Raw genomic sequence first — 20,908 nt, forward strand, 5'->3', positions numbered from 1 at the left:
AGGAAACTCATTATCAAGCATATTGGAGCTTGCAGCAATCTGCAAATCTACTTGAACGTGGTTTGAAACAGGCTCTAGACATTAAGAAAACACAACTCCATAACAGCCCTTTGTCTAAATTTCAGCATGGGAATGAGGTATCAAAGCCAGTATGCTTTTGGCATGCATTTCTTTTCTTCTTTGCTCAACATTTTTTTCTCCACTCAGCGTACTTACCCAACCAGCTGCAAACCTCCCCAGAGTCGCAAACATAGTGATGAGTCAGTCTAACGCAGTCTCCAGCTCTTTGCCTGGAAATCTGGCAGGCTTGCTCATGTTACAGCATCAAATCAGTTTCTGCTATCTTTCTTTGGCTTCCTTTCACCCGTGTTGCCAGGGCCTGATTTTGCTCTGATTTACTCTCAAAAATTATTGCTCATAAATGATTTGCAATTGTGGAAATGACAGAAAAGGATTGTAGTAGGAGGGCAAGGAAGAAAAATAAATGGAAAAGCCCAAACCTGCCCTGTGCTTACTGGTCAGCTTTAATACACAGAGGAGTTTGCAAGGGCTGTGACCCATGGGCAGCTACAGCTGCTGAGCTGCTGGTGCCGGCTGTCTGTGCCAGCCCCAGCACAGCCACCCGAGCTGCTCACCCGGCAGCTGCCTGACTGCCATGGCTTAGAGAGCAGCACTTTGCAGTCAGTAATACCTCAGCAGCTTGCGGGCAGCTCAGGTCCAGCTGTCGGTACGCCAGGAGCAGGGCGGACAGCTGGGGAAGCAGTGCTGTCACCCCACCGAGCTCCCACGTTGTGGTCCATATCCCTGCGGTGGGTTACCCAGAGCAGACTCTGGCTTGGCTTCTCCTGTCAGCAGGGCAGGGTAGCAGGCCAAAGGTCCCAGTTTGCCATGGGAATCAGTAGTAGAGGGAAGGTAGGATCATCACCAGAAGCTTCTCTGCACATAGGTGTCTACTGCAGGCAGAAATAAAACCTGCTGTAAATTGACCTCCAGCAAGATTGTCTTGAGCAGCACTGGCCACACTCTGTACTGAAGGAGGAGACCCAGGCACATATGTCATGCATATGTCAAAATAAACCTGCTCAAGGGTCAACAGGATGAGGAAATTCATCATCAAGAGAAAAGATGCCTGCATTTATAATATTATTTGCTACATGGCTTACATTAGCATATGTTCAAGAACAGCATCAGCGATCTGCTTTACCATCATCATATTTTAAAGAGAAGGCTTTATTTTCCCCCAGTGTGCTTGTGCAATGTACAAGCATATTGGAGCTTGCACCAATCTGCAGATTTAACTGAATGTGGTCTGGACACAGCAGGTCCTGCATGCACCTGGGTCTGTGGGCAAAAGGGGCGAGGGGACAGGGAGGGACAGCCAGCCAACAAGGGGGCCTGCACCCACCCGTCTGTCCAGCTGTGCTGAGGGGTCCTCAGTGAGACACCTCGCAGCTCTCTGTCCTTCCACTCTTAATGGGATGAGAAGAGCCCTGAAGGTGAGATTTCAGCTGCACAGCAATTTGAACTCAAGTTAGACCAAAGACAAAAAGTCTGCAGCTTTCACTGTGAAGGTATCTGCCATCCAAAACGACCTTGTGCTGGCTTTCAGCACATGGTGAACTTCAACCCTTTATTGAAAAACTTTCAACAGAGGTAAACACGCTGTTGCTGGCGTTGAGCTTCCAAGAGTTAGACTCACAAATATACCTCTTTTTCTTTTTGTTTTTCTGACTGACCCCACAAAGTCCAACACTTAATTTGGAGGAAGGAGAGTTGTGCATTGCTCTTTCACCGCCCACTCCAGCAGTGACCACACCATGCTGTCCATAATGTCACAGTACTGTGCATGTCCACCCAGCGGGGCTACTGCTGCCATATTATATATTAGACCATGTGTTTAACATTTATAGGTCATTTTGTCCTCATCTGCATTATAATTTTGTTGCGCATCATAAATGCAAAATGAGATTCACTTCTTCTCCCTGCGCCTTTGGTTTATTGCATTTACATAAAGCTGTCAAACATTTACGAGGACTTTTATAACTTTATTAAATGAATTTCTTCAACCACCAAGGAGATGACATTTCCACGGTAATACTGTTATTTCCCAAACCCTATTTTCTGGTATCTTTGGCCTCACTGAAGTGGCACATTTTTCATTAAACTTAGCAGTACATAAAGTCATTAAGGTGACAATAGTGTGCCATTAGAGCTGTTGTAGCAATGCTGGTAGTGACTTCACCCTTGGGTCATCTGAAGAAATTATTAAGCAAAGTGTCAAGAGATATTGAATGACTTAGAAAACTTAGAATTGCCTTGCTGTAAGTACCTCTTCTATGCAGACAACACAGAAAGCTGACCTTCGTAGCTCAACTCATCTGGAAAAAAAGAGAGAGCTATCGAACACTGCAACTGACACAGCCAAAAATATTAAGACATCCTTTCCTTCCTCTCTAGTATTCTTCATAAACTGAATCTTTTTTTACTCCCAGCAACATGTTTTCATTTTGATTTCTGTCTGCTTTAGTGATTAAACTTGCCTGCTAACGCTGAGGGCTCTGCTGATCTTCCTGCGTGTCACAACGTGTCATCAGAGCCACAGTCACTCTCGTCCAGCAGGGGAAAACTGGATGCAGAAGCAACAAATAACCTTCAGAAATGGGAAGCAGCCTGCTAACAATATAAAGCCTGCCTATTTCCTTCCCCGTACAGCATTTAAAACTTATTGGATGATTCAAAACCTTCTAAAGAGATATGAGTCTTATTTTTCAGACAAAGGTCCAAAACCACTTCGCAAGTGAGGGACAAATAATTTTAAATTCACTTCCCAAAGTCTCTAAACAAGCCTGGAGCAATACAGAGCTACTGATATCTCTTAATACTGTCTGAACCGGTCACATAAATTACAGGCCAAACTTTCTAGCAATATGTCTCAAGGCGAACATTTCACCTTGGCTTAAAAGGATGCTAATTTTTATTGTATTGGGAAAATAACATTCTACAGCCACTTTGTACAAGTGGCACAAGAATAACAAACACATGGCAACCCAGCATCATCATTTTCTAAAATTTACATAACATAAGCCTGTAGTTTTGGTTACAATGAACTTTTAAAAATTGTTACAGTCAACATAATTTAGGATTTTCAGGGTCCAGTCTTAAAATTTACAAGGGTTCATTACAGAGATTTTTTTATAGTGGTATTCCTGAATCATTTATTATTTCTTACATTTTGAGATTTCTGATGAACTCCATTTTTGGACATCGCTTACATGCTAAGAAGTCCCAAACACTTCACTGTGACAAGTACAAAACACAGCTGAGACTGTAAACTCTGCAGGACAGGAATAGTGCATGCTGTACGATAAGTATATGAGTTTAGGCAGGATCTTGTAATTCATCACTTCAGGTAGGGCTGATGGCAGGCTTCTGTATCCTATTATACAGACTTAAAATAAAAAATCCCAAATCCTTACCAGTCTGTCACAGTAAGGGTAGAAATCTTTTATTCTGGAAGAGAAGGGGGTGGTGCTACCTCCAGCTGAAATTCAGTGAAAAATTGCAGCCAAATGGCTCGGCCGTTTCCAAAGAGCAGCATTAGGATCGGCATGCTCTCCTCTTGCCTGCTTGTGTTAGCATTTCCAGAAATGGTTTGTTTGAACAGCTGCAGCATCTCCCTGCTGTGCCGCAGGGACTTGAAATGCGACAGGCGATAAAGGGGGAGGCGATAGCCTTGGTTTTTCGGGGCTAAAGCTGTAAAAATGCATTCAAGTTTGCCCACATTATGAATCTGGTGGGTGATTTCAGTGTGTGTGAGTGCAGGAATAGGAAAAATATGCTATGGTGATGTTCAGCACCATTACACCTGTGCCAGCTCAGTCACCCAATCCCCCCTTCACCCACTCTGACCTAAATGGGGCAATTGCCTGTATTTCATCTGTGGGCCACTGCTGACCTTGCTGTGGCCAGGCTAGAATAGCTGCACGTAGGCATACACTCAGATTTGGGAGAGGAGGGGCTGCTGAGGGAAGCAGCCATTTGAGTGCAAAGCATCTGGAGAAAGAAAGAAATAAAATCAGATTCTGCCTATTGGCTTGCATCAGCTTGGCCAGAGAGAAGAAGACGAGGGAAGGAGGCACCTTGCCAGGTGTTCCAGTGTTGACAGCAGTAAAACATGCACAGTTACCTGCCACGACTGGCAGCACAAAGAAACAATATGTGTCCCGTGAAGATGTGCACCCAGCCAAGGAGGTGCATCCAGCCACAGAAACCTGCTCCAGAGCCCTGCGAAGGTGGGGCATGTTGACTCATGCAAGAAGAGTCAAATACAACCTCCCCCGTGTCTGTTCCCTGGGGGGGAGTGTGCTGGGAGCCTTATGGACAGCTGGTGTCACCTCCTGTGCCATGCAGGTGTCATGTCCCATGCAAGTCAACAGCCTGATTGCTCCTTTGCCTCTTTCCCCGTCACTCGGCGCTGCCTTCATGGTGCAGGAAGCCACGTGCTGCTGCTGTGGGGAGCCACGGTGCCGCGGTTTTGTGACCATGGTGAGTCACAGATCTGCACTGCTGCTTTGCACAATCAGAGACCTGGGTTTCATGTTTATGGCTTTTAACAGAGACCAGACACAGCAGTCACAGCTCAGGAATGGCTGTCCTTCAAGGGTCTGGTGACATACCTGCTGCGACTAATGCTGGCTCTTCCTGGAAGAAAGAAGAGGACACTGTCCTGTGTCCCACAGGACAAAACAGATTTCCCCAAGTCTCTCTTCTGCTCTCCTCCAATCTGAGAAGTGCCAAAGTGCCGGGGCTCACTCTAGGTGGCTTCATGTACAGGAGTAGGCTGCAGTGGTGTGGATGTCTAGGGAGGCAGGCTTCTCCAGGGGTGCTGCCAGGCAGTGCGGCCAAATGTGGTACCTGACGGTGATATAGTTAACGTGGGTTAGACCTGGGCTGTTCCAGAGGGCAGTCAAAGAAGCAGATACACAACTGTGCTTAGCATACAAGTGAGCCAATGAATTTCACTTAAAGTGGTTTTCTTTTTAACCATAATTTTACAGCCAGCAAAAATTTCACTCAAAGCATTAGAGAACATTCAAAACTTGTGAAGATGGTTCTTGTTAACATCGTTGTCACTACAAATGTAAAACAGATCTTTCAGTTCTGTGCTTAAAAAAAATGGTGGTTCCCTTTGTCTCCTGTGGGCCATCCTAGTTGCTTTATCCCCTTCTGTTGAAGCTCTTGCCCTTGCTCCCTCACAGCGTGACTATGCTGTTCTTCAGGCTATTTTATCCCATGCATGCCCAGCTGTATGTATGCACATCTATATATGCTATTTATACACCTAAATATAGCACACAGTTATATGTGTGCATATCTATAGACAGAGGAGGCAAGGACACAGACTCTTGCCTTTTACAGAGCTGGCAATGTTTATGGTGATTCCTGTGCTGCCTATCTGTTTGGACATCTTATATGTCCTTGACGTAAGCTGGCTTGCCATCATAACTGCTCCCTTCAGCTGGCTCAAGCACTAGACACGTTGCTGGTGCTTGTAGCTTTTAATCAGAAGACTCACATTTTTTGATGACTTTCCTGAAGCCTCAGCTCCAGAGACCAGGGATTACAGGAGGAACTTTGCTTTCTCCCTTTTTTTTCCCTTTCCTCCTTTCTTTTCTTCTAAAGTAAGCTTCAAGCCTTTTGGCTACAAAGACATGGACTATAAAAAAGACCTCAGATACCAGAAAGCAATTAAACTTCTTATTATCTTTATAAGATCTCATGGGCTTGAATCACCTAATTCATCATTTTTCAATACTTCAGATAAGCAAAAATAGAAGTGTGTTATTTTATTGACAGTTCTCTGTTTAGAGAACCTTGTTTACTATCTACCAATTACTTGGTCATTTCTTCTGCATTCTTCATTAGCGATAAAGTTCCATTATGCTGCCTGTTTGGCTAGGCTGGTTTAACTCATTTCTTTGGGCCATTGCTTTTACTGGTAACAACTTGTCTGGCTTTGTATACTTTTTAGTTCAAGCTTTTTATTTGGTATATCATTATTGGTATGGTCAGAAATGAGTAGTTTTTAAAGGTGTTAATTAATCTAAGAGCCTCTTTGTCACCATTTACTTCACCTCAGACCTTTTGCCTTGCGCATTTCCTGCCTTTACAAATTTTCTGTGCATATTTTAAGTGGAAGTACATAGCCTCTTCCATAGGCATCAGGCCTTTTTTTTTTAACTTGTCCATTCTTTCAAAGACCAGTTACATATAAGAGCAAGACTTATTCTGATTATAAAGTGTAATCTATCTCCTATTGCTGAGGTCAGTCCAGCTACTTTATTGCTTCTTGTTTACAGTCTGAATGAGAACAAGATCTTTTCCCATCAATCTTCCCTGCAGTCTCTAAAATGCACTATTTATTGCTCTTAAACTTCTGCTTAAATAATATTCAGTCATCTCTGAAGCAATTTCAAATGGAGAATGTTCCTGAGGACAGCAATGCCTTTTCATTGTATGGGATGACATAAATGACAAATGATGAGTGAAGACACCATTAAGCTTTATAATTTCTTTAGATGAGTTTGCCTGACACCTGTTTAAATTAACAACAGCATTTGCAGAGTGAATACCAATTCCCCCCACAAGTCTTCATATGGATTTTACAGGGAGAAGAGTATTTTGATTGCACAATTAAAAAATGCCAGAAGAAAAAGCAAGTTTAGCATTATGCAGAAACTGTGAGCAGTCATTGCATGAAACCAGCCTTAAATGTTCTGCAAATATGCAATCAGAGTAACTGAGGCAGAGTAAAAACAGCTACGGGAGATTTCAGTGTACCCTGGACACGACCTGTGGGTCTTAGTGCTTCACACAGTGAACAGCGAGATATTTCAGGTCAAAGCCACACTGACCCCACCTGTTCACAAATGAGCTGGTTCCCTTCTCCAATTAAGAGGTCTTTAATGACAGCACCCTAATTACCTTTAGCTCACTAGTGTGAAGCAGAAGTGCTGGATCGGTTACTGGACAGATGTCCTTTCCCAGGTCCAGCTGTGCCGGTGGAAGAGGTTGCATTTCCCAGCCTGGCCCAGATGGTCATTGCTGCCCTCTTGCCCAAGGTCGCCATTCCCTCGGTGTTACCAATGCAAGGGCTCCTAACCCAATTCAGTCTAAATGAGACAGGTTCACAGAAACCAGCAGTTTAAACTGTGCACTTGAAGAATATTTGAAATTAGCAAGAGAAGCAAGAAGGTATAATTTCAAATATACTTTACAGCCATAAACCTGCCCACAATTTTTGGCACTCCTGGCTTCATACAAGGCCACAAAAAGCCACACACCCAAATCGGGCCCCCACCCAAAGGTCAAGGTCATCTGACAGATTGCTATCATGACTGAATTTGTTCTGATGTCTCAAATATTTATGCTAATTTTAGACACCCCTCACATTGCTCAGATGGGCATGTACTTTTAGAGAACTCCCTGACTCAACAGCACATCTCACTTAAGTTTCAGTGTCCTCAATGGCAAAACAGTCACAGGGGTGTACACGTAAGCATAATTTGGCCTCCAAAATCCTTATTGGTAAGAATAAATGAGAAAAGCAGAAAAAAAAGCAAAACCAGAGGCTGAATTTGCAGAACAGACTTCGAAAAAAACCTTGACTCTTCCAACTCTGTCATGAGTTAGCAGAACATTAGCAATAGATAACAAAATCCAGATGCACTGCCCCATACTGTCCCTTGTGATCGATGCCATTAATTAAAACATTTTCTAAAGATGTGCATCTGGATAAGTGCATACTGGTTGCCTGTGCAGAGCATATAACAACACAGAGCCAAATGTCACACACCTGCCACGTACAGAACTCCTGCCCTAGGTAGAAGCTCCTTGCCCAAAGAACAGTGGGCTTAAAAATGTGAAATAAAACCCTCAAATCCAGTGGTACTGGTCACATCTGTGATCAGTGCCATCCTTAGGAGTCCTGTTGGATCTTGGTCTTCATGCTTACTTAAAATATACAAGTGACTCGCTTTTGTAACGAAAGCCAATTGAAGGGGGTCCATTTGTTTAAATTATTTTCTATTTTCAAAAGTCCTAGAAGGTGAAATGTGTGTCACTGTTAGGACAATCCTTTCTCTACTCATTTACCCATATGTGGCTTTGTTCAAACTGCAAAGAGGTCTCCTTGATGCATTTTCTGATCTCTATTGCTCCAGTGAAGCCAGCAAACTTCTCCCTGCTGGATTTTCCCACTGCAAACATGTTTCAGATCTGTCTCTCAGAAGCCAAGATTCAACAAAAATGAGTTGGCAGCTACATGAAAGTTTTACATGTGTAGCAAGAGGAGTAATGGAATGAGGGTTAACAGTTTATTTGTAGAAGTAGAAGCAAGCAGTCTAAATAAATGAAGCAACTGATAATTGTTTAGACATTCAGATGTTTTGTAAATGTTTTATTAAATTGATGGGATCTAACGTATCCTATTAACTTTTTACGACATTGAAATTTATGTGGATAGGCCCTTTAGCACATTTCTCTTCAGCATTTTGTTTCCAGGCTAGTTATGGCACTGCGACATCTAGTTCTCAATTAGCCAACAGGTCCATGACCTCTGCAAACATCAGTTTTGAAATTCCTAACGAGGGAATCCAGACCACCTCACAGCTATGCCTAGACAATTTATGTGCTTGTAAAACTTCTGCTGCGTAGAACTGTAATCATTTATTGTTCTTCAGTGGAGCGCCAAACCTAGGGGAAGCCCATAAGGATCACAAGTCATTGTGAAATGTATTTTATTTTTCTAAAGAAAAAAATGAACCTTAACATTGTAAGCTCGTACCTACTTAGAAACAGAAGGAGCTTCTAGATCCAAAGCAAACCAAAGGTAAGGGTTGGAGACCCACTGCCTTCAACTATTTTTGCATCCCAAACACAACATCTATCACCATCATTCAGGGGAAGATCAGATCAAATGAAGTCAGACCATCTACAGCAATGCGAAGCCCACATAAACTCAGGCATTCCCTTTCCATCTCCACTTTTCTCTGATGACAACTTTTGGGGTGATTTCTTAAGACCTCTGCTTGCAATGCTGGCAAAAGTTCGACTATATTGGTGGCACTGAACAGCCAGCAGAAAACAGCAAATAATTCTCTTTAGCAAAGAAAATTGATCCTGAGTAGAGCTGTTCGGTTTATCCAGCAAAGTTGAAAAAAAGAGAAAAATGCATCCTCTAATCATCTGGCTGGAGCTGCTAGCACAAGTTCAGGTGATCAAGGCCAGTAATGTGAGTTTCTGTGAAAACAAAGCCAATCCTCAGAAAAGGATCTATATGTTCATCTGCCCCTGCCTTGGTTAGGTTCACATGCTGTGTCCTTGCTGCTTGTGCTCGCTCCAGAAATGTGCACAATTCAGAAGTGAAGCAAGTACTGACTGGGTATGTCCAAATTATTTGCATAGTGCTGGATGGTTCCTTGTTTCCCTTATGTTCAGTTTTCAGCTGGAGAACTAAATAGACCACAGAGCTAATGGGGTACAAATTCCCTTGCTCTAAATTCAGGGGAAGGAGCTAGATGAGCAAGACCTCTCCATCCGCTTCATATTCAATCTGTGGTTCAAAGTTTGTGCTCTTGGCATCACCTGAGGTCTGAACGGATTTCTTTATTTTATTCCTTTTTTTTTTCTGTTTGATTTATTAGAAAACCATGGAAAAGATCAAGAATATCTTACAAAGACCATACTTTCTGTTAAAATGTGAAGTCACTGGAAGATAAAAAGATGTTTTATTTTCACATTTTTAAGGTAGTGCAAACAGTAAATTGGACTGCGGAAAAAAATCATGAAACAAATCTGAAAGGGTACCTTTTCCCTCACCTGTTCAATTTAATTGCCTTGTTTTTAAGTTAGTGAACTCAGAGCAATATTTTTCCAGAAAGACCAGTCTGCCAGTACTGATCACCCCAGAAGGTTCCTCTTTTGGTCACATGACAAAATAAATGACATCATTATGATAAAGCTTCCCTGTAAGTCAAGAATGTATAAAAGCACACTGACTGCATACTGCTATAGAGTGCAACAAAAGCAGGCAGAGAGGTGACACATGCATTACTACCAAACGCTGAAGACAAGGTGGAAAAGGTGGCAGGGTGTGTTTGTTGTGCTTCTCTGGAGGGGTAAAATGAAGATAACACAGCATAAAAGAGGATTCTCAGACTATAAGAGTCATGCTTCTGTTAAGCAATGCTGTCAAATGTCTAATTATTGAAATATGTGAGGAACAAAGTGCAGTATCAAAACGGCCATTACCAGCCTGTTGTATCAGCAGACTTGTAACTCTCAAACCAAGCAAGGAAACTGTTGTGAGAAGCTGAGGTCAATATCTGAGCTCCATCATTTGTTTAAAGATACACCTACAAAGCAGTATGAGGAAATTACTAACACCAGCTTGATCCATTCACTAATAAGAGACAACAGTATTGAAAGGAAGTGAGGATTGCACAGGGGACGGGGGAGTTTTATCATTTCCCAGTATGGGCTATACCTTAATGGCATACAATGTGGTGGTAGCAGCTCAACTGTCCATCCTTGCACTAGATAAGGGCTATACCTGCCTCTTTACTGCCCAGCCAGAAAAACATATTATAAATGCATGCTAAAATAACCATTTCCAGCCTCTTTATGGCCAGGGCCAGCAAATTCCCAGCAGTTATACAATACATGCAAAGCCTCCAAAGCAATATTTCTGTATCCCTGTTAGCTCTGTAGCACACACAGCACAAAACACAGGAGATTAGACTTTTAACACACAGTTTCTAATAGCTGACAAATAATAATCTTTGGCTTTCAAACCTTTGGCAGGAAGCCATTTAAGAGTTATAGGCTGAGCTGTGAAGGAAAAATGTGTTTTGAAATCCCATCTTTATTAGTTAAGCTATCATTATTACTATTCAATTATAATACAAATGCGCAGCTTTCATAATGCAAAATACCATTTCAAAGTCTTTCGACAGGATTAGATGCAATGTGCCTCTCTATTCAGGCCCATTTTTTCAAGATACCGACATGCCCCCAAATCCCCTCAAACCTAGGCAAAATGGAGGGGATGAGACATCTAAGAACAGCACAAAGGATCAGACAGGCCTTCCTTCTAATTAACAGTGGCAATAATTAATAATAGTCAAAAATATCATCTCTGCTGGGTTATTGCTTGGAGAAAGACAAGCCAACAGGACAGACTCACCCTTTTACAGGAATAGGAAAGAACAACAGTTAGAAAAGAGTAATCCCTGATCAAAAATGCTGAGGAGGAGAAGAGGTGGGATGAGACATGAGAAGGAGCCCTCTGTTTCAGTAATACTGCCTTGTTGATCTTCCCTCCCTCCACCATGTGGTTTCTATTTTCTTGTATTAATCCGTGCTTCCCCTCCCAACATTTTTTCATGTGGTTGCCAGTTTGAGGTCAACAAGTACTAAGAATGGACCGAAAAGAATTTCCAGGATGTTTTTTGAGACTATTAATAACTTTAGCAGCTATTCAAGCAAACAGCGCTCTGTGTTCATCATACTCCAGGGTGGAAGCTCATCACTTAAGGAGGCTGATTCAGAGTTTCCTCACGTTACAGATTGTACAGACAGTCAGGTATGGTATGGAGCTTTGGAGACAAGATGTCAGTTCCAGTGGGATGCTGAAAAAGAAGGAGCCAATACTGTACCCATCAAAGGGGAACATTTTTCAAAGGCAATAAAATTCCAGAGACGGGTCTTACAGGGGATTTTTAAGTGTTGCCACTTACAGTACTGCACTTCCTAATTTCAAGGCACCCCACTGCACGGCAGGCATCCTTGAAGCCCTAAGATATGAGGTATTCCTCAACAACATGCAGCAAGACTGAAGTACTTGTAAGTGAGATCTGCAGAAGACAGCCAAGCCAGGCAGGCTGCCAGAGGCTATGGGGAGAGGTGGCACTTCTGGAAATACATGACTAAGCTCCATCGGTGTTGTGCGGTGAAAGCCCTGAGCAGCATCCCTCACCACAGTGATGCAGGGGGACTCAGCTGGGACTTGAAGGAGAAAGGCAGCGTCAAGCCCATGATGCAGTGAATCATTCAAAGTAAAAGAGATCTGATCAGCAATGTTCAGGACAATGCACCTCAAAATTACACCAAAGCCTTGCGTAGGGCAGACTGCCAATAGGATGTTGACCTCTGCTTCAAACAGGGCAGAATACCTCAGCTTCACAGGTCCCAGTACGCTGTTTTAACTGATATAATGGGCAAAGTGGGAAAAAACAGCCAGTCTCATTCCTAGCTGTCTTCTGTGTGAGGCGTGACCTGGCAGACATGCTCTGAGAATGACTTTAAAAAAAAAAAAAACTTAGAAAAAAATCAGGGCTGGAACATGAGAATGGCCATGGAGGAGATGATCTGAGAACCCCACAGAGGCCCAGGCATGAAGCAGCCTGAAGACGCCAGGTGTGGCTGCTCACACATGAACAGATGTCTCCACTCATGAGTAATCCCCTCTGCTTCCAAGGGCATTAAACATCTGACCTTGAAATGCCTAAAAACAGGGCACAAAGTCTATTTTAAAGCTGATTTTTATAAATCAGAAGAGGATGTTTATAAAAGAAGAGACTAAAACTTGCACAGGAGGAAAAGAAGCACTTTGCCAAATTTCAGAGTGATGTATGAGAGCATAAATCACATATCACAAGGAGAATATCCAGGAGTTAAGTGATTAATTCAAACCCAGAAGAATATGTGCTTGATAAAATGCGCTATCTTGGACTCCTCCTACAGACAACAGCTTTTGGGCATCCAGGGCTTTCCAGCATCCTAAGAAATTATGTAAATTGTTAAATTTTTTTCCCAAAGGCTTTGCCTTGTGTTTTCCTTATTGATTCTGTATTTCAGTGAGAAAATGAAAAAAAAAACAAAGGAATACATAGAAGGGATATTCATTTTCTTTCTTGCCTCCCCCCAAAATGAAACAGGTTAGCAGACTAAATATTACAGACATTTATGGATTTCTTTCTGAGATGCAAAGTTAGGTCTGATTTTTATGTAAGCACCAACACACCTGATCTGAGTTTCAGAAGTTTTCAACACTCAGTCACAAAGGTAACCAGAGCCAAGGAGTGACCCAAACCTTCAGCTGCTGTGTTTAGAGCTAAATGGCGGTGAATTGTGGCTCCTGCAGAGAGAAGAACAATGCTCCAATAAATTATGTGTCTAAAGATACAGCTGAATTGTTCCTCCTCTATAGGAACTGCAGCCCTTTCTCTTTTCCAGTTTTCCTGCCAGCTGTGGCTCTGAAGAACCATCTCAGGCCTGTATGCATTACACCAACTTACCCCAGCTAAGAGCCTGGCCCAAGAAAAAGAGAAACAGCAGAGGAATTTATCTGGTTGATGGCTGCAGAAGATGGCCACAATATACTGCAGTGCCATGGGGAAGCTGCTTATTCTTTTTGTATTGAGCGTTACAGCTAAGTTTACTGCCCATTTCCTCAACAACTCCCATTTACTAGATACTTTTAATCTCAAGAGTAATTTCTGAGTTAAATGAGTGCTAAATACATAAAATAAACAAACCTGGTTCACTCCTTTACCCACTCCCTCTCCAGTGTCAGAACTGCCTGTGCTCATTGACCTTCCATGGCCTGGCAGAGGAGCAGAGCATGCACATCCCAGCAGAACGGGAAAAGCTGCGGCGCTGAGCTGGGCTATGGATTTTGGTTGCTGGGCTTTCCTCAAGGCTTATTTGTTACCTTGGGCAAGTTATTTAACCTGTGTCCCAGGGGCCCAACCTAAAAGCAAAGCGCTAGTAATCCTTCTCAGCAACTGTTTCTCCTGTTTTTTTTAAATGTCCCTCAGGCCAGGGATTTTTTTCTCACTAGAGCTTGTTCCAGCCATGATCCAAATAGGGATACAAACACCTGTGTGGCTCTTATTTACCGTACTGGGCAGCACGCTCCCACGCAGAGGAGTACCCATTCCCCTTTCCTGGTTAACTCTTCCTTATTTCCCTCTGCATCTATGTAATGACTGCTCCAATGCATTTCCATTTCAGCTGGTCTGACACTCCCAACGTTCTTTACTTGTGTCACTGGAAATCTAATGGCATTTTTTTCTAGTGCATGGAGATGTTTTCATTAACTGTAGTTAAATTCCAGCTAACGCTGTTACACGATCCCTACCTTCACTGGCAATTGCAGGGCAGTTAATATTGCATTTTCACTTCCCGTCTTTAAAAAGGAGACAACTGTATTGTTTCAAATAGCTCTGCGCATAGCACATTCCTTTCATAGTTTTGCAACACCTGGGAAAGCTTGTGAGATATGCTAAAGGTCAACAGAAATATATTCCCCATGGAATAGCCCTAGAACAGTGTCTCCATTGAAATGTTTTTGGTGAAGCTTTGGGCTCTGGCGTGTACGTGCGTGTGAGTGTTCAGAGGAAGGTTGGCAACAGCCATCAGGTTTTGGTAAAAGGCAAGGGACAAAGCAGCACTGGTGCTGTTGAGAGTCAATCTGGAATAGGTAGAGAGGAACAGATTTTGTATCCCCCGAGCTACAGTAAGAGGACTCCTGGGGGACACTGCACACAAATTTTGCACACCTCTAAAAAGTCAAACCTTATTGCAGTGCTGGATGTTGCTGTAAGCCTGGATACAGGCATGGTATGCAGTTCTGAGAGCTGTAGAGAGACAGCAGCCTCTATGTACCCCTTAGCACAAAGGGGCTCGACACCTACCCCTCAGCAACATCACACTCCCCTTGGAGGCACCCCCTGCCCAGCGCCTCTCTCCAGGCTGGATCTCTCCAAAAGCTCAGCCCCCGCAGCCTCCACCTGCCTTCAGGAGGCAGAGTAGTGAGGAAGCTTCTTCTTTGGGAGCCTTGAGGAGCAAGAAAGGCCAAAGTGCAAAGTCCTCCTCCCACAGCCCTTTACACAGCCCATTCCTGCCCACACAAGCCCAGATTGCATGCAGTATACAGGGAGTATGGGGTGCAACCCCCCATCCTCTTTCCAGTAAATCCACTCCTGGTTATCACATATGAATTTTGTGGGAGGTCATAAAGACTGGAACAAACTTTGGTCAAGGGCATCACATTTTCAGATCAAAAGCATGCACTTATATCCTGAGTAGATTAGATAAGGGTTCAAGTGGATGTGGATCTGCAGTTCATGATGCCTTTTCCTATTGATTTTTCCTAACAGTTTCCAGGGCAGAAGTTGGATACATGCGGTAGATGGTGAGTTTCCTGAAGGCATGTTATATTCTTTCCCATATAGATGATGGAGCCAAGATGCCTAATATCAGAGCCAGAATGGTGCTTCATTTCTGTCATCCATGATGGCTAATCACTTCTGAGGCTCATGGACTAGGTACCATTCTGATTTGCAGCTGCAGTTAATTTTATTTTAGGCAGGTGATTGCTCATTCTGTTTCACTGACTTCCCATTCCCAGATTTTGGAAGACCACAATGGCTTTTTATGCTAAATGGACTCTGCTTCCTCAGATTCTCACACAAACATTTATCACAAAGCACAGGCTGCTCTTTCCTCCACCATCTGGCAGAGAAGCTGAAACCAACAATTTTCCAAGTCAAAAATCAGACTCTGAAAATAATGTTAATGTATTCTAACCCCTTTGTATATATGGAACAAGTCAACAGGCAATTCGGAATATGAAGAATGGGCTGTAGGAAGGGCACACCATTCAGCTTGCCCTTCAGCATCCCCAAACAATCAGACTAAGGCTGCAAGATTAGGAACTCAAATCCACCCTCCCCTAGAAAGGCAATACTGCATGCAGCCCAGCATCTGCTACACCAAAGATCAGGTGCGGGAACTGTTTTTTTTAATGGATTTCTGCTGACAAGCAGAAATGAACCCTTATACTTAAATATGCATATGTATACTCACACTTCTATGCCTGGGATGTGGATTGTTGTCGGCTGTCACCACATTACATCCTACTTGCCTTGGTAACAAAGCCTTTCTAGTTAAAATAGTTTCTAAGTCCCATGGTCCACACCTTTATCAGTCAGAGCTGGAAAGCCTGTCTTGCTAGTGTAACAGACTCCAGTTTCCTGGAAGACAGAGGGCTTAGATAAAGCTGGCAGGAAGGAGGATGATAAGACAAATTACTGACTTGTGAAATGATTGCTTCTTCCATGTGACACAGCTAACAGAGGAAACGGAGAACCTGATTTCAGCTTCCTGGAGCCCCCAGCCATCCCAATGCACAGCAACAACGGGAGGAGGAAACCACCACCTTGTTTAATAGTAGTGATGCTCCAAGAGGTAAACAAAACTGCACTCTGCATTCAAGGCACGCAATTCAAAAGGATGTATACAATATGCACACAATAAGCTTGCACTGTGTATGTATTTGTGCTTTTCATATTTACCTGCCTAGCGCAATATAGTCCCCATATAGTCCACAGGTGTCAACTGTGTGTCCATCTGGAATTCTGCTTTTGCAGGACTTTTCCAAAGAGGAATAGCCATATAAAACAGTTAATGGGACAATCACAGTAGTATTAAATGATGAGGACTGAGAAACTGCCCAAGAGCAAGAGAATTAACATTTGGCAGAATCTTTTTTGTCCCAGACCAGCCTCTAAATGAAAGCATCTCTCCAGCAAGGAGATATTTTTTTCCTTTTCAAATTTAAACAAACACTTTTCAAAAAAGTTTTCATGGCTCAGCTCTTCTAAAAAATCTACTGCAAGATCAGTGCTTGATACCGTCATTCACAATATGTGGCACTTTTTCCCACGGGTCCCACTTGCTGGCAAAACTATGCAGAGCAGCAAGTACTTTACAGCAGGAAGAAACCCAGTACCTATATGCTTATCCCACAGTTTCTGTATGTGCACATCCAAAAGGCTCATGAACAAACAACTGCAGACAGTAGATTCTGCATTTCCAACTTCCATTCCCCGTTCTCTGTGAATGTGTTAACCCAGCACCACAGCATGCTGGCAGGAGTACGCAATCTCCCAAGTATATCTGAAGGGTTAAATTCCCACTGAAGATAGTGGGTGTGTCAGTGTGCTGGGGACCTACTGGTACCTCTCCATTATCATTGTACCCCTTCTTTGGTAACAATAAGACAACTATTGAAAGGAAACAACACCCTCTTTGTCAACATGACTTTGCTGTTAGAACGGTTTTCATAGCTTAAAAAACGCTGGGCAAAATTGATCTCAGAGGAGGATATCATCCCTGTCCAGCCGGCGAGGATAGATTACCATCAGCTTTCAAAAGCAGCAGTGTATCTTTTCCAGCCCTGTGAGCCAAGCAGATGGATGCCTGGATGGACGGTGAGGGGGTAGCCATAGTAACCATCATCCCGTGAAGTTCCTGCTCACATCTCTCTTTCTATCACAGCTGGGGAGAAAAGCCAACAGCCCGCCGCTGGGGTGCAGATATCCGGTCAGACCTTTGCCTTTCAGCTCCAGCTGGGGTTTCCATTCCTCTTCAGCAATTTTCTAATCTCACCTTGCTTGTCTACGCTTTATGGATAGTCAGTAAAATTCAGTCCCAGGGGAAGATCCCTCGAGCAAGTGGCTTCCCAGCAGCTGCAGCCCATGTCGTGGGTAGATGTGCACTGATGGCTTTCTCCCCCTGCCAGGAGCAGGAAACCCCTCAGCTTCCCCCGAGCCAGGCAAACACCTCCATCTCTCTTGAACTCACCTGGAGTACTAGAGCGCACATGAAGAGAGACCAGGGTTGACCCAGTTCCCAGCTTGCAAGCAGCCTGTCAGCTGGCATTCATCGAGAAGCACGGGCTATGAGCAGCTTTGTGCTGTACCCATTCCTATGGGAGCTGGCTGGAGGGTGCTCTCATGCAGACACCATCCTGGGTTTTCAGAGGGGATAACAGCCCAGAGTGCTGCACCCTGAACGGCAGCTGCTAGGCTTGGACGTGGGAGAAGGCTGCTCTGCCAATGACTGATGGTGTTATCCACCCTCATCTTTCGCTTAAGGTTTTATCATCATTTCAATCAAGGGCAAAAGTCTCTTCTCAAAGCAAAATTTAGTGGCACTTGAGGCAACTCATCTAACTACCCTGGAAGCACTCAGAAAGGTATTTTAAATTTTAAAATGTGCCTGTTGAAAACCGAATATAATCACTTACATTAAGGTGTGTGACCAAAGCCTGCACCTGTTTCAGAACCACGGAATAGTTGAGGCTGGAACTGGCCTCTGGAGACTGTCTAGTCCCATCCCCTCATCACTGTCCTTTTATGTAGCTTGTACTTCATCATTTTGTCTGTGAGGATATTATGAGAGACAGTGTTGAAAGCCTTGCTAAAGTCAAGACAAACAACATACTTCTCTCTGCTCATCCACCGAGCCAGTCAATTCACTGTAGAATGCTACCGGGATGATCAGGCATGATTTTCCCTTCATAAATCCATGCTCACTACTCCCAGTCACCTTCTTGTCCTCCATACATTTGGAAATGATTCCCAGAAGGATTTGCTCCATCACTTTCCCAGAGATCAAGGCAAGGCTGACTGGCCTGTAATTCCCTGCATCTTCCTTCTTGCCCTTCTTGAAGAAGGCAGGACATTTGCTTTCTTCCAGTCTTCAGTAACCTCCCCTAATTGCTGTGACCCTTCAATGATTGAGAGTGGCCTCACAATGACATTGGCAGCTCTCTCTGCACTTACAGCTGCATCTGTCAGGTCCCATAGATTTCTATGTGTCCAGTTGGTTTAAACGTTCCCTAACCTGATTCTTCTTCACCAGGGGTAAGTCTTTCTTGCTCTAGACTTCCCCCTGTGGTTTCAGGGACTGGAATTCCTGTAGGCAAATCTTATCTGTGAAGACCAAGTGAGCGAATGCATGAGGACCTGTGAGCGTCTGCAGCCTCATACTGCAAACTTGCTTGAATCAACATGTGTTTGCTTTGTTGGAAGAAACTCTGAAAACCAGACCTAAGTCCTAATCATATTAAGTGATTGCCAGCTACTGCTGGTGACCTGATCTGCCTTCAGGAGCTTAATTTGCACAGCAGTCACCTGGAGTCAGTCAGTATTGCTCTCTGCAACTCCACCCTTCAAACAGTTCTTGGACCTCACCCAAAACAAAATTAAACCACTTCCAATTCAGTTTTGTGAACTGCGAGAACTTGTTAATTTTAAAGCTCGATGACAATGAGTAGATTAGGTTAAATGGCCTGTTTTGAACAGCCTAATCCAAGTGTTCCCAGCACACAACTTCAAATACCATTGACTTCATTAGCATGCACTGCAAGAGCAGCCATAAATTACTGAATGTATTACTGTTGTCACCACCTTCCTTCTCACCCTTGTGAAGATCTGGAATTGGCTAAAATGTGCCAGGTTTATGAGGGGGGAGAGAGCAGGTAAATGGAGTCGGAAACCACCCGTCATCACCTCACAGAGCAACAGGCGCCCCATCTGACGGGAAGGGCAGGGGCTGCACAGCCCTGCTCTCCCGTCAGCGCCAGGGTTACATGCAGCCCCCCTGCTGCCAGCACGTGCACCCGGGTGCATGCAGTCCCCCACAGACTTACAATCAGATAATAGCTAAATGTTTATATTTATTTGTATATTTATTTTGCAAGGTACGTATCTGAAATCAAGTCCCCTCACATTAGTGGAATGGCTTTTTTTGCCTTACTCTTTGTTTCCCCTCTCCCCCCTTCACCTGAGTCTTGCAAAATTACATTTGTGAAACACAGAGGTATTAAGCAAGGAGCACTGCAAAAAGAAAAGCTTACAAAGAAATGAATAATTCTGTATTCATAGCAGGGCTTGAATAATATCCCTAGAACCACACGCTGGGAAAGGAGGAGAAAACCAAATATTGAACAGCTGCTCATTAGAAAAGCACCAGCCATCCTGAGCCCTGAAAGACACAGGAGTCCTGTGGGGGGAAAACACTGCGTGACCATATAATTAAAGGCTCTATCAGAGTGTCCCAGGGGGTTGCAGCAAGGCTACCCAGGCTTTGCAAACCTGGCACTCTTAAAATGCAACTGCTTGTCATTTTCTGGGGTCAAAAAACAGGAATTCAGCCCCCCCAGGCCACAAATTGTGCTGTGCATGGTTCCAGGGACACCTTCCAGGGGGAAGTCGAGAGCTCAAGTGAAGGGATCTCTGCCACATGAGCTGACAGGAGAGCTGGCAGCAGTGTTTGACATCCTCCCACTCGTACACAGAACCATGGCGAGACGCTTTGTGCTGGCACATATCTGGGTTCCTCCAGTGTTTGCCAGCAGTAAAAGGACCCTGAAGTGCGAGACACCGGTGTGGATCCCTGGTTGGTGAGGCTGATGGTAGGTCTCCATGTGCCTTACCTGCACAAGTATACAATTCTGCCAGAATATTTTAACACAGGCAAAATAATATATTCCTCTCTGGCACCATTCTTGAAAACAGTGGAACTACTTTGGCAGCAATTTAAAAATGAAAAAACAGCTTCAGACAGACACTCAACATGAAAAATTTCATGTCTGATGGGTATATCTGGCACAGCCATCAGCAGTTTACAACAGAGGTTCGTAACAGAAGCATTGAGCAAATACGTTACCAACCCTGCCCTACAATACTAATGTTCAGATTGAGAAGCCGTGATTTTACTGTTGTTTTTGTGGAATACAGGTGCTTAGAGGGCATGACTGATCTCCATATGTGTTGGAGAAGGAAGAGCAATTGCTGTTGGATTGTAATCACTCCCAAAGCTTTCTGCAGAGAAACACCAGAAAAGAAGGCATATTTGTAATCTGCTGAGATATAAGAATACCACAAACATGGACTAGCAGAATTGACTTTCTGAGCCTGTAGTTATCCTACAACAATTTTGACTCAGGTTAATGGAAAATTAGCTTTAAAACCTAATGAAGACAAAATGCAAA

General features: G+C 43.6%; 1 long non-coding RNA gene across 1 annotated transcript in view; it reads right to left on the minus strand.

Annotated features, from left to right (window-relative positions):
- Positions 1-2,112: 2,112 nt before the first annotated feature.
- The window catches only part of LOC148054559 (uncharacterized), a 59,145-nt gene continuing 40,349 nt past the window's right edge, over positions 2,113-20,908 (minus strand). Inside the window, exon 3 of the long non-coding RNA XR_015706760.1 lies at positions 2,113-4,914. This is a non-coding gene — a long non-coding RNA (uncharacterized LOC148054559). The remainder of the gene's footprint in view (positions 4,915-20,908) is intronic.

The sequence above is a fragment of the Nipponia nippon genome, unplaced genomic scaffold (genome assembly GCF_047370975.1).
Source record: "Nipponia nippon isolate SJK-2023a ecotype South Korea unplaced genomic scaffold, ASM4737097v1 scaffold_3, whole genome shotgun sequence".
NCBI lineage: Eukaryota > Metazoa > Chordata > Aves > Pelecaniformes > Threskiornithidae > Nipponia > Nipponia nippon.